This window comes from Carlito syrichta, unplaced genomic scaffold (genome assembly GCF_000164805.1).
Source record: "Carlito syrichta isolate Samal-C Ts95f unplaced genomic scaffold, Tarsius_syrichta-2.0.1 Scaffold305332, whole genome shotgun sequence".
Classification (NCBI taxonomy): domain Eukaryota; kingdom Metazoa; phylum Chordata; class Mammalia; order Primates; family Tarsiidae; genus Carlito; species Carlito syrichta.
This window is the reverse complement of record NW_007249428.1, coordinates 579,322-591,267: the sequence shown is the minus strand read 5'-3', so window position 1 is coordinate 591,267 and position 11,946 is coordinate 579,322. Positions and strand designations below refer to the sequence as shown.

Genomic DNA, 11,946 nt, shown 5'->3' with positions numbered 1-11,946 from the left:
CCCCGCTCCTCGCGCCCCACGCTGCGTGCCCTCACCTCGGCGGCAGCTGCTGCGAGCCAGGCGTTGGTTTCGCTCCCACAAGATGGCGGCTCTGACGGCGGCCACGTCAGCGACTGCGACCGCGGGGCACGCCGGGTAGGGGGAAGGCACGCCAGAGGCCCCCCCATTGCGCTCCGCGGCGCACGCGCGCTGACTCCGAACGAGCTGCAGGGGGCGGGGCCAGAGACGTCCCGCCCCGCCCTGGCCCTCGCGAGCAGGCGTCTGAACCTGTGCGATTTGTCGGTGGCGCCCTCCTGCCTATTTCGCAGATGGAGAGACTGAGGTCCCTGGCAATCCCTGCGGAACCAGTGCAATGGGACCTGGGTGCTTCACACTTCCTGGGAGGACTGTGTGAGGACCAGAGAACGCAATGTTCTTCTCCGCGGTGTCCGGGGTCCCTAGTCCCTTGGCTGGACACGACAGCAAGCCCTGACACTGCGGAAACCTACGCCAAAACTGTGTTTGCAGCTGTCCCGCAAGGTGGTCAGGGCCAGAGGGCATGACCTAGGGACAGGGCTGCCTGGGAGTGTTGTCATGGCCAGAGGAGACGGGGACCCGAGCCTGGGGACAGCGCTGTCTGGGAGGGCAATCAAGACGGCCTCTGAAGAGGTAGTCTTTCAAATGGGATCCAGGCAAGGTGTAGGAGCCACATCTGCCAGGAAGCCCTTCTAAGGTTGGGCAGAAAGGGACTGGGACTCTTGGGACCTCTCTGCGATCTGCATGTTTGAGGCCTGCTTATGACCACTACCCTCAGGTGCCTCCTCAACACACAGCCCTGGTGCAGCTGGGCTGATGGGCGTCTGGGTGAGGGGGTCTTTGCATCTCAGTGCCCCATTTTCTCCAGGCCAAGCCCAAGGGGCCACTCAGCCTGGCCAGCGGCCTCCTCCCCTCTCTGCCCTGTGGTCAGGGTGTCATCTCTGGTCTCTGGTCTGAGTCCCCAAGTGTTCCCGGGCTGCACCTTCTGACACTGTGACAGTCCCTGCAGCGTGACCCTCTGTCCCTGAGCTGCCTTTCCTCCCCATGTGTGCTCCTGGCCCACATTTCTCTCCATCAAGTGTGATGGGGTTGTCTGTTTGGGGTGGTCTCTCTCCCACTCTAAACACACCAGGGGACGGGTGCAGAGACCCATGGAACCTTCTGGTGTGCTGGCTCCCTGTGCCCAGGGAGAGATCGGGGCCTAGATGGACATCCATAGGGGTCATGTGATCGCAGCATCACAGGCTGTGTGGCCACTTTAGAGCCAAGGACCAAGGCCTGGGCATGGGATCCCTGTGGGTAGAAGGCAGCTGGATGGCCCTAGGTTCATCCCTGGGGGTCTGTGGGAACCACAGGCCACCTTTCCTTCCTTTAAATTAAAAAGCCAAAAGTGCAGGCAGGAAGGCAAGTGTGTCATCTGAGTGTGCATCTGCACACCAGCTTTAGAAATAATGAAACAAATTTCTGGGTGCCTGCCCAGGTTGAGTAATGTGCTGTCTTCCTGATTCTGGGCTTCTAGTCCTCCCACCAGGGAGAGGGGGCATCTCCAGAACAGCTAGGTAAAGGGAGCCTGGACCAGCACTTCCAGGAGCATTCCTGCCCAGGAAGGAGGCCTGCTGGGAGCTCAGAAAACTTGAGTGTCCTGGGAAGAGCCCCAGCTGTTCCCCAAGGCTGCCAGGGAGGGGTCCCTTCCCTCTTTTCTGAGGTCCTGGGGATGGGACCAGCTTGGGCCAGGAGGGGCGAGGTGAGCCAGCTATGGGAGCAGGGAGGGAGGTTGGCCAGGCTGGGGCTCCCTGCCTGAGAACCACGTCAGACAGGGATACAAGCAGGTGACCTCCCAGGACAGTGGGTGGAGGGACAGGTGGCCAGAGTAAAGGGACAGGGTCCTGTGTGTGGGACCCACACATGACCAGTATGGCCAGGTGAGGGGGAGCAGGAGCTGTTCACACCCCAGGACCCCAGGCTAACCCAGTGCCTTGTGCAGCCTCCGTGTTTGGGGTGTGAGTTTTGTGGCACTTGAGCCAGGTTACAGGTGCTCAGATAGGTCCGTTGTGTACCTGATGTCACACAGCTAGAATGGACCCCACAAGAGGTTGGCCCCCACCCCCCAGTCTGCTTGTGGCCAGTATCTTTGCTCCTTCCCCAGCCCTGCCCTGGCTCTTGGAAAACAGACACTTTGGTGCCTCTGAGGCTGCAGTGTTACTTGAGCTCTGCTCTAGTGACAGAGAGCTCACTACTGTACCAGGCAGCCCAGCCTACTGGGTTGGCTGTGCATCACATTGGGCAGGGAGCGTCCACCTCTCTGGGATTTTCTGCCTCTCTCTGCCCCCACACAGTTCCTCCCCTCACAGCCCCCAAAGGGAGGCTTTGAGCATCTAATGCTGAAGAATCTCGGGTATGGTAGCACCAGGTGGTTCTGTTGAGTAGCGCTGAGTCTCAACCCAGCCCTCAATGTCCAGGACCAGGGAATGGGAAGAGCTTTTTACCCTTCAAGACTTCCTTGGAGGCTGGAGTGGGGAGAGGACTCTGCCTTCTCTGCCCCCACCCCCACCCACGCCAAGCGTTGAAGGCATTAGTGTGGCTGTTCTGGTCCCATGGGCCCTGGAGGAGCCACCCAGCCCTACCTTCTTGGCCTGGGCAGGGTCAGGACTTGTTACATTTGACTGCTCAGAGGATCACGGCTCAGCGACATGGACTCTAGGAGCTGGCTTAGGGCCTCTGCCACCTCAGGTCCCTTACAGGCATTGCCTGTTCCCTTAGACTTGCTTCAGCTTCAGTTTCCCCATCTCACACCAGTCCTTCATCCCTCAAAGGAACGCCCAGAGCTGTGCATAGCCGTCCCCCAGGCCAACGCGAGGCCTTAGTCCCCCTGCAGGGTCTACCCTGGGCAATGACTGTCTTCTGTCTTGTTCTGGCCTCACCTGGGTGGACAGGTACACAGCAGCAAACTGTGTGCCTTGGTGCGGGGGCTTTTATTAACTGATGCACTTCAGCATTTCCTTCGGCCTTGAGTGCAGCAGCATTCCCAGACAGTGACGTGATCGTACCTCACCGCAGCCTCAACCTCCTGGCTCAAGTGATCCTTGTACCTCAGCCTCCCAAGTAGCTGGAACTACACCACCATGCCCAACTATTTTTTTCTTTATTATTATTATTATTATTTTTAGAGATGAGATCTCACTATGTGGCCCAGGCTGACTTCAAACCCCTGGCCTCAAGTGACCCTCCTACCTTGGCCTTCCAAAGTGCTGAGACTACAGGAGTGAGCCAATACACCAAACTGGAAATATTGTTTATATCCTCATACTGTTTATGTAGAGGTGGCGTGGTCTCATCATTCCAGGGTACTAATAAGAGAACTTCTGACCTCTGTCTATACTCACCAATCCATCGCTCCATCAGAATAATAAAATACCCGTCATCCCCGAACTTGCACACCACACCAGTCTCAAAGTGTCTGACAATGGTGTCTGTTTCTTTCATCACTTATCTTAGGGTTAGTGAGACAGAATGTTCTCCGCTTGCACACACGGGGCCCCTTCCCACTCAGACTCAGCCGGTGGCCGGCCGTGAGTCCTGCCCAGTTTCAGACATCCCCTTCTACTGTGGCCTCGGCAAGTTGTCTGCCTACTAATTTCCCCCAAGTCCCCACGGCGGTGGTTAGGTGGAGTTCCTGGCCCCACTGCAGTCAGTCAAGGACTTACCCACTGGTCTGATCTGGACCCGCTGGTGGAAGGACCAAATATGCAACCAGAAGGATTAGGTCCACTAGGTAAGCAAGAGGACATAGAGCCACAGAGGCCGGAGCCCAGTAGTGTGGCCTGTGAAGGGGATCCTGACTCCAGACTGTGTTGGACAAGTAGGTCCCTTCAGGCACCTCTCTGGGCTGAAAATCTGCATTTCTAACTTGTTCCAATGAGGGAACTCTGCTGGCCCAGGGAGCTTTTCTGGGGTGGATGACGGGGTAGGGCAGACCACTGACCAGCCAATCTCTTCCAGCCCAAGGCACTAGGATTCTAAGACTCTGCTGGCTGGCGGGAGGGGCGGGGTCTGAGGGTCGGTGCTCAGGGCAGCAGGGAGAGGGGCAGGGTGGAGCTCTAGGAAGAGTCCCGAGGCACCCCCAGTTCAGAGTTGGAGGGGCCGCTACACCCTACCCCACCTCAGGAATATGGCACTGATTGGGGTGTGGGCATGGCATTGGATACAGCTGGTCTGGCTTGGTTGTGAGAGTGGCCTTCACTCTTGGGCCTGGTCATCGCCCTCTGCCCCAGGCCTCTGGGGGGCATCCACTGGGCACCCAAACTGCCAGGTACCACTACCTGAGAGCCCAGGTCCCAGGAGAGACTCCCATTGTGTTGGGGAATCCTGGGGTTATCTGTTCTCTCCACCTCCCAGCAGAAGACAAGCAGCTGCCCAGGTGACCAGCAAGGAGGCTTTGGGACCAGATATGCTTCTTGAGCTTTCACAGGGTTTACCTTGGAAAATTGAAGGTATAATTAGCATACAACAACATGCACATGCATGTTATATGTTAAGTGTAGGTTCCCATGCGCTTGGGAAATGTATATATCTATTCCAAAAAGACTGAAAATACCTTCATCTCCCCATCCCCCACCACCAGAAATCCTATCTCCAAGTCTCCAATCCTTGGCCACACCATCCACAGAGAACACTCTAGTTCTTACATCCCCTCATTAGGGAGCAAAGGGTCCCTGCCCCCGTCCTGTGCCCTCTCTCCTGCAGAAGAGCTCTCCTGGGTGGGTCAGCAGAGCCCACACCACTTTGGGCTCTGGGGAATAGGAGAGAGGGATCTCCCTAGTCTCCTTCCAGGCCAGACGTTAGGACCCAGGATTCTGCAAAGGGACTGACTTGCCCTGCAGCTCTGGACAGTCCCAGAGTCTGCTTCTGAGCTCAGAGCCCCTGGGATCTGGCCATGCGCTACCCCAGGGCCTTGGAGGGTGTGGAGCTGTTTTGCCCAGATCTGCTCAGGGCAGAGCTCTCCCAGAGTGGTTGGGGCGGAGAACAGTGGGGTCTGGGGTTGGGGCATCACAGCCAGGCCAGTGGCATGGACCAACACTGAACAGACTGCAGCTCTATTTGTGGAGACGTCTTGGCAGCAAGCAGCCATTGCTGCCAATGTACAAGAGGCTAAACAGTCTCTCGACAAAAGACCATGCTTGTTAGGACATCAGGTAAGGCTTGCTCAAGGCAAGCCTAGAGTTCAGAGTTCATCACTTCTGTGTGGCAGGAAGTCAGGGATGGGAGAGATGTGACCATGGACAACTGGAATTGGGGAAGGGCTTCCTTTTGGAGTGCCCTGTTTGGGGAGGGAGTCGTGTGGGCAAAGGGGCAAGGAGCTCACCTGGTTGAGGCCTATAGAGGGGTGGGAGAGAAGCGTACATGGGGGCGTGATAAGGACCCACAGAAGGCTGACTGGGTGTGGAGCCCTGGCAACCACTCAGTGACTTCCCCAAGGGGGTGGATGGGGAATTGAGGAAGGGGATGGCCCACGGGCCTTGTGAGGTAGAGGCAGAGTTAGGGGGCAGAAGTATGGACTGTGTCAGGCTCCCCCCAAGAAGTTGTTCTCTTGAGATTCGCCACCAGGTGGCATGTCTGTCATTCCAGCTATTCAAGAGGCTGAGGTGGGAGCATTACTTAAGCCCAGGAATTCAAAGCTGCGGTGAGCTATGATTACACCACTGTACTCCAACCTGGGCAAAAGAGCCGGACCCTATCTCTAAAAAAATAAAATCAAGTCAATTCAAATCAAATCAAGAGGGCAAACAGTAGCAAGGGGACATGAAGTGGCTTGGCAGCAAAGATATTCATCCAGACCCTTCCTCCGAGGCGAGGGGAACTGTTGGTCCCATCTGGGTTCTGCGGCTTGTTGACAAGTGTCTGCCAGCCTTGGTGCCTGGAAATGACCTTCCTGTGGATAGCGTCTCAGCTCGAGGGCCAGGGAGTTCTGGTGACCCGGTGCTGCTCAGAAGTCTTGAATGAAGTAAGCGCCTGGGTCACCCCAAAGCTTCCTAGAAGGTAGGGCTGGCACCCTTCCCCCCATCCACATCCGCTGAACCTCGGGATGGGCCCTGGTTGGAAATGGCCTTGGTGGCATCATCAGTGAGTGATCTCGAGAGGAGACCACCTGGACTGGGGACCCTGAGGCCAGGCAGGCATCCTCTAAGAAAAAGAAGACAGGGCCGGGCTCGGTGGCTCAGCCTGTAATCCCACGCCTTTGGGAGGCTGAGGTGAGTGGATTGCCTGAGCCCGCAGGTTCGAGACCTGCCTGGGCAGCGAGACCTCATCTCTACAATAAATCAAAAAATCAGCCAGGCGTGGTAGCGCACGCCTGTAGTTCCGGCTACTTGGAAGGCTGAGGCGGAAGGATCGCCGGAGCCCAGCAGGTCGAGCCTGCGGTGACTGGGAGTGGCCACTGCACTCCAGTCTGGGCGACAGAGTGAGACTCCAACTCAAAAAAAAAAAAAAGAACAAGAAGACAGGGCTCGAGCAGACGGGAGAGGTCACACAAGGATGGATGAGACAAGATGAGGGACCCTCTCCTTGAGCTCCTGGAGAGTGACCTCCCACAGAACCAAGAGAAGTCCCTGGTAGGGGGTTTGGGGTGGGAGTCATTGGGTGCTCAGCTCTGGGGAAGAGTCCGGCTGGGCAGGGATTTGGCCCACTGTGCAGGCCAGAGGGCTCATGGCTGCCTGAGGAGAACCCCCTCCTTCAGTTGGCACCCTCAAAGCCAGGCATTCATTTAGAGGAGCCAGGCGTGGAGGACATGCCCTCCCAGGGTGATTGTAGAGGGACCAGCATGGGATGGCATGCTGAGCTCTCTTGTCTAGGGGTCTTATGGAGGATGGCCCCTGGCAAGTGTCCCCCTGTTCAGAATCCTGGTGCCACCCTGCTGTCTGGGGCAAGATTGGACACCGCACAAATTCTGATTTTTTTTCTCATTAAAAAAATTTTGGTAAAATACATATAACATAAAGTTTATCACTTTAACCCCTTGTTCAGTGTTCAGATCAGTGGGCATTAAAGATATTTGCGTGGCTGTGTAACTATCACTACCGTCATCTCCAGAAAGTTCCTGCTTCCCAACCTGAACCTCTGTCCCCATGGAACACCAGTTCCCCATGCCTCCAACCCCTGATACCCTTCATCTACTCTCTGTCCCCATTAACACCAGCTTCCCATGCCTGCATCCCCTGACATCTTCCATCTACTCTCTGTCCTCGTGGACACCAGGTCCCCATCCCCCCAGTCCTGGACACCTTCCATCTTCTCTCTGTCCCCATGAAACACAGTTCCCTATGCTCCCAACCCCTGACACCCTCCATCTACTTTCTGTTCCCATGAACCCCAGCTCCCCATGCCCCTATCCTTCAACATTCTCCATCTAGTCTCTGAATATGAGGACTCTGGAGGCCTCAGATAATGCAATAATACAGGATTTTCCTTTTGGAACTAGCTTATTTCACTCAATCTCATGTCTCAAGACTTGTCCCTGGGCATGTGGCAGAATTTTATTTTTCTTTCGGGCTGAGTATTATCCATTGCACAGATGGACCATGCTGTGTTTGTCCATTCCTCTGTCAGGGACACAGGCTGCACCCACCTGTGGCTGTGGCTTAGTTGTACCCCTGTGCACGAGGATGTGTGCATGTCTTCCCAAGTCCTGCTCTCAGTTTGTTTGGAGTGCTTCTAGAGCTAGGGTCGCTTTCATGCAGTGTCTCTGTTTTATTTTTTGAGGAATCTCCAGATTCCACAGTAGCCGTGGTATTTTACTTTGCCACCAGCAGTGACTAAGGGTTACAAATTCTGCATATCTGTGACCACTTGTTGTTTTCTGATTTGTTTTGTTTTGTTTTTGAGTCGAAGTCTGGAGTGCAGTGGTATGATCACGGTTTACCACAAACTTGACTTCTTGGTTTCAGGCAATCCTCCTGCCTCAGCCTCCCAAGTAGCTGGGACTACAGGAACATACTACCATTCCTGGCTAAATTTTTTGTGGAGATAAGTTCTCACTATGTTGCCCAGGCAAGGCTTGATCGCCTGTCTTCAAGAGATCCTCCAGCCTCAGCCTCCCAAAGTGCTTGGAATTACAGGTACGAGTAACTGTACCTGGTCTGTTTTTTTTTTTTTTTTTCCTTAATTGATCTACTCACTGGTTTTTACTTTTCTTTTTTCTTTCTTTCTTTTTTTTTTTTTTTGTAGAGTCTCCCTCTGGCGTCCAGGCTAGAGTGCAGTGGCACACTCATAGCCACCATAGCCTTGACCTGCTGTGCTCAGGAGATCCTTCTGCCTTAACCTTCCAAGTAGCTGGAACCACAGGTGTATACCACCACACCTGGCTAATTGTTTTTTTATTTATTATAGAGACAATGTCTCACCAAATTGCCCAGGCTGGTCTCGAACCCCTGGGTTTAGGTGATCCTCTGGTCTCTACCTCTCAAAGTGCTGGGATTACAGGCATGAGCCACTGCGCCCGGCCACTTTCATTTTTGCTTTGAAAGCAGCCATCCTAGTGGATGTGAGCTGTCTCCTTGTGGATTTGTCTTTTGTGTGTCCTTGATGACTGGTGATGTTGAGCATCTTTCCCTGGCTTGCTGGTCGTTGGTGTGTCTTCTTTGGAGAAATGTCTGTCTCCCCTCTCATTCCAGCTTGCTGGATTCTGCCATGCTACTCCTCAGTCCGTCAGGTGGCCAGGCTCCTGCCCCAGGGCCTTTGCCCTGACCCCTCTCTGGTGCACAGGTTTCTGCCCTACAGTGGTGGAACATCCCTCTGCTACCCCTCCTTTCTCTTTTTGTCCATGCCTGTGTGATCTATTTACTTGTCACATTGCTTTGTCTGCCTTTGTAGTTGGCACACCTGAGCTACTCAAAAATGCTTGTTGAACCAGCAGAATTGGGCTGATTTCAGGACAGGAGCTGACCAGGCACAGTGGTTCATGCCTGGAATCCCAGCACTTTGGGAGGCCAAGGCAAAAGGATTGCCTGAGCCCAGAGGTTCAGGACCAGTCTGGGCAACTTGACAAGACCTTGTCTCTACAATAAATTTTTAAAAATTAACTGGGTGTGGTGGCACACACCTGTGGTTCCAGCTACTTGGAGGACTGAGGCAAAGGTATTGCCTGAGCCCAGTAAGTCAAGGCTGCAGTGGCCGTGATTGTGTCACTGCACTCCAACCTGGGCAACAGAGTGAGACTCTGACTCAAAAAAGAAAAAAAAAGAAAAAGAAAAAGAACGGGGCTGAGGGGATGTTGGCCTGTGTATGGGCCACACGGAGGGAGGACGAGGGCGCACTGGGCCTGCAGAGGGCAGGCAGGCCTCCACACCACTGCATTGACACAAGACCGGGGACAGGCAGTCAGCTGGGGGCGCTGCTGCCCAGGCCATGGCTCCTAAGGAACCCACCCCTCGGCCTGACCCCGCCTGTCTGTCTCATTCTCCACTTAACTGGGGCCCTTCGGAGTGCCCACGGAGGTTAATAAAAAAGTACGACTGAGCCAGGCTCGGTGGCTCAGCCTGTAATCCCGCACCTTTGGGAGGCTGAGGTGAGTGGATTGCCTGAGCCCGCGGGTTCGAGACCTGCCTGGGCAGCGAGATCTCATCTCTACGATAAATCAAAAAATCAGCCAGTCTGGGCGACAGAGTGAGACTCCAACTCAAAAAAAAAAAGTACGACTGAAAGCCTCCCTGTCTCTGGCTTCTGCTGCCCACTTCCCACCCTGCATCTGTGCCTGAGGCCTGGGAGAGGACAGAACCAAACCTGGGGTGCCCACACCCTGCACACCTGTCCATGCAGCCTGGAGTTTGCAGGAAGGGGAGAAGGGTCCCAGATCTCTGTGGGGTGTCCTAGGCAAGTTCCCTGCTCTCAGTAGGCGATGATTGTCCTAACTACCCTGAAGTTCTGCTGCACCTCAATGTCCTCACCACGGGAGAGCAACACTCGCCCCAGGGGAAAAGCTGTCAGGGTCTGAGAACCTGAGACCCTATGTCCCTGGGCTGGGGTAAGTGAGGAGGCAGTGGGTGGAGGAAGGGAACAGAGGGAGAGACCCATGGGCAGGGACAGGTGGGCCTCTCTGTGCTGTCAAAAAGGGAGGTGACAGAGCATCATGCCTGGCTGAGAGGACAGGCACCTAGGCATCTCAGGGCTGTGGTCCCTGGCCAGAGGTTCCCATGGAGCTGGAGAGAAATGAGCACCCAACATCAGGAGGTTTACCACCTATACACAGGAACAGATTCAGAGCTGGAGACACCTGCCACACCAGTCGGTCATGAGGTAATATCTGCAGCCAGCCTCAGGCCAGGACAGTCCAGAAGCCATATGACACACCACAGGTGCTAGAAGGGAGCCCAGGGGAATCCCTTGTCCTGCAGGGTGGACTAGGCCATCCCAGATGCCAGCAAACTATATTCACTAGAACTCAGGGCTGTTCAAGCAGGGATCACTGAGGAGGAATACACAAGGAGCAGTCTATCCGCCTTCTGGCTCCAGAGCCACTGGTGGATAAAGCACCTCACAGTGGGCAGAGACACATCAAACCTCTCAAATCCAGTGCTGGCCACAAAGACTTGGACAGGACAGCAACTGCTAAAACAGTCCAGAGGGGAGGATGAGACTCCTCTCCATTAAAAAAGACCAGGCAGGTTGTATAAGAAAGAGACCAAAAAGAAAGACCAACAGCCTATTTCTCCTTGTCCTGGCCAGGGACGACACCCCCAGGAACCAAAGTCTGCACCTGCATCACCTGCAGTGTCCTCAACTGAAGGGGTCCTCTCCTGCAACATCCCCCCTGAACTGTCCACCCTGCGGTGTCCTCACAAGTACTGTCCCCACCTGCTCTGTCCCCACCTGCTCCGTCACCACCTGCACTGGCCCCACCTGCTCTGTCCCACCAGCTCTGGCCCCACCTGCTCTGGCCCCACCTGCAGTGGCCCCACCTGCACTGCCCCCACCTGCTCTGTCACCACCAGCTCTGGCCCCACCTGCTCTGGCCCCACCTGCACTGGCCCCACCTGCACTGGCCCCACCTGCTCTGGCCCCACCTGCAGTGGCCCCACCTGCACTGGCCCTACCTGCTCTCTCCCCACCTGCACTGGCTGTCCCCCCCCACCTGCACTGGCCTCATCTGCTCTGGCCTCGCCTGTACTGGCCCCACCTGCACTGTCCCCACCTGCTCTGTCCCCGCCTGCTCTGTTCCCACTTGCACTGTCCCTACCTGCTCTGCCCCAGCATCATATGTCCTGTCAGTTATTCCTAGTCACTTTCCAGCATTTCAGGGTTGTGGCCTCTTTGGGGGGGCAATTGTTTGTGGGGAACACGTCCTGACCCTGTCCCATGTGTTGCACGGTTAAGGAAGATGGCAGGCTGTGGCCATGTGTCAGGAGTCTGGGACACCCATCCAGGCCCTGTGCAGGATCCACACCCAGACCATTCACACCTTCCATTTTGCTCCAGATCCCACCCAGAGCTGTTGGTGTGGCCTGTGACCTCTGGCTGTCCTGTAGTTGTCTCAGGGGCCCTGTGTGAGGGCTGGACCTCCCTGAAGGCCAGTCTGAGAGCCTGGGCATGTTTGAGGGATCACATGTAGGTGCCCCCACCCCTCCCCAATCTTTCCCAGATCACCCCTCTGTGTTGCCCTAGGGATGTTAACTGCCCAACTCAGCCTAGCCTGTGTGCAGGTCAGGCTGGGGATGATGGGTCCAGTGAAAGCTGGGTCTGGGGGGAGTTTGGAAAGGAGAGCTGGAAGGAGAGCTAGTGAACTGAGCCAGGCAGATCTCAGATGAGGTTCCCCACCCCACCCCAGAGGCATTGGGAAAGGATCTGGGACCTGGAGAGCCCTGGGCTGAGGGTCCTGCCCTGCCCTTGGGTCTGGCTATTGGCCCAGGAGAGGGTTTGTTCCCTGGGTACTCCCTGTAGCTC

General features: G+C 55.6%; 1 protein-coding gene across 1 annotated transcript in view; it reads right to left on the bottom strand.

Moving 5' to 3' along the window:
* ARF1 (ADP ribosylation factor 1) overlaps window positions 1-138 on the bottom strand; it is a 10,078-nt gene extending 9,940 nt beyond the window's left edge. The window contains exon 1 of the mRNA XM_008061594.1: window positions 36-138. The gene's annotated coding sequence lies outside the window, so the exon portion shown is untranslated. The remainder of the gene's footprint in view (window positions 1-35) is intronic.
* Window positions 139-11,946: the final 11,808 nt, after the last annotated feature.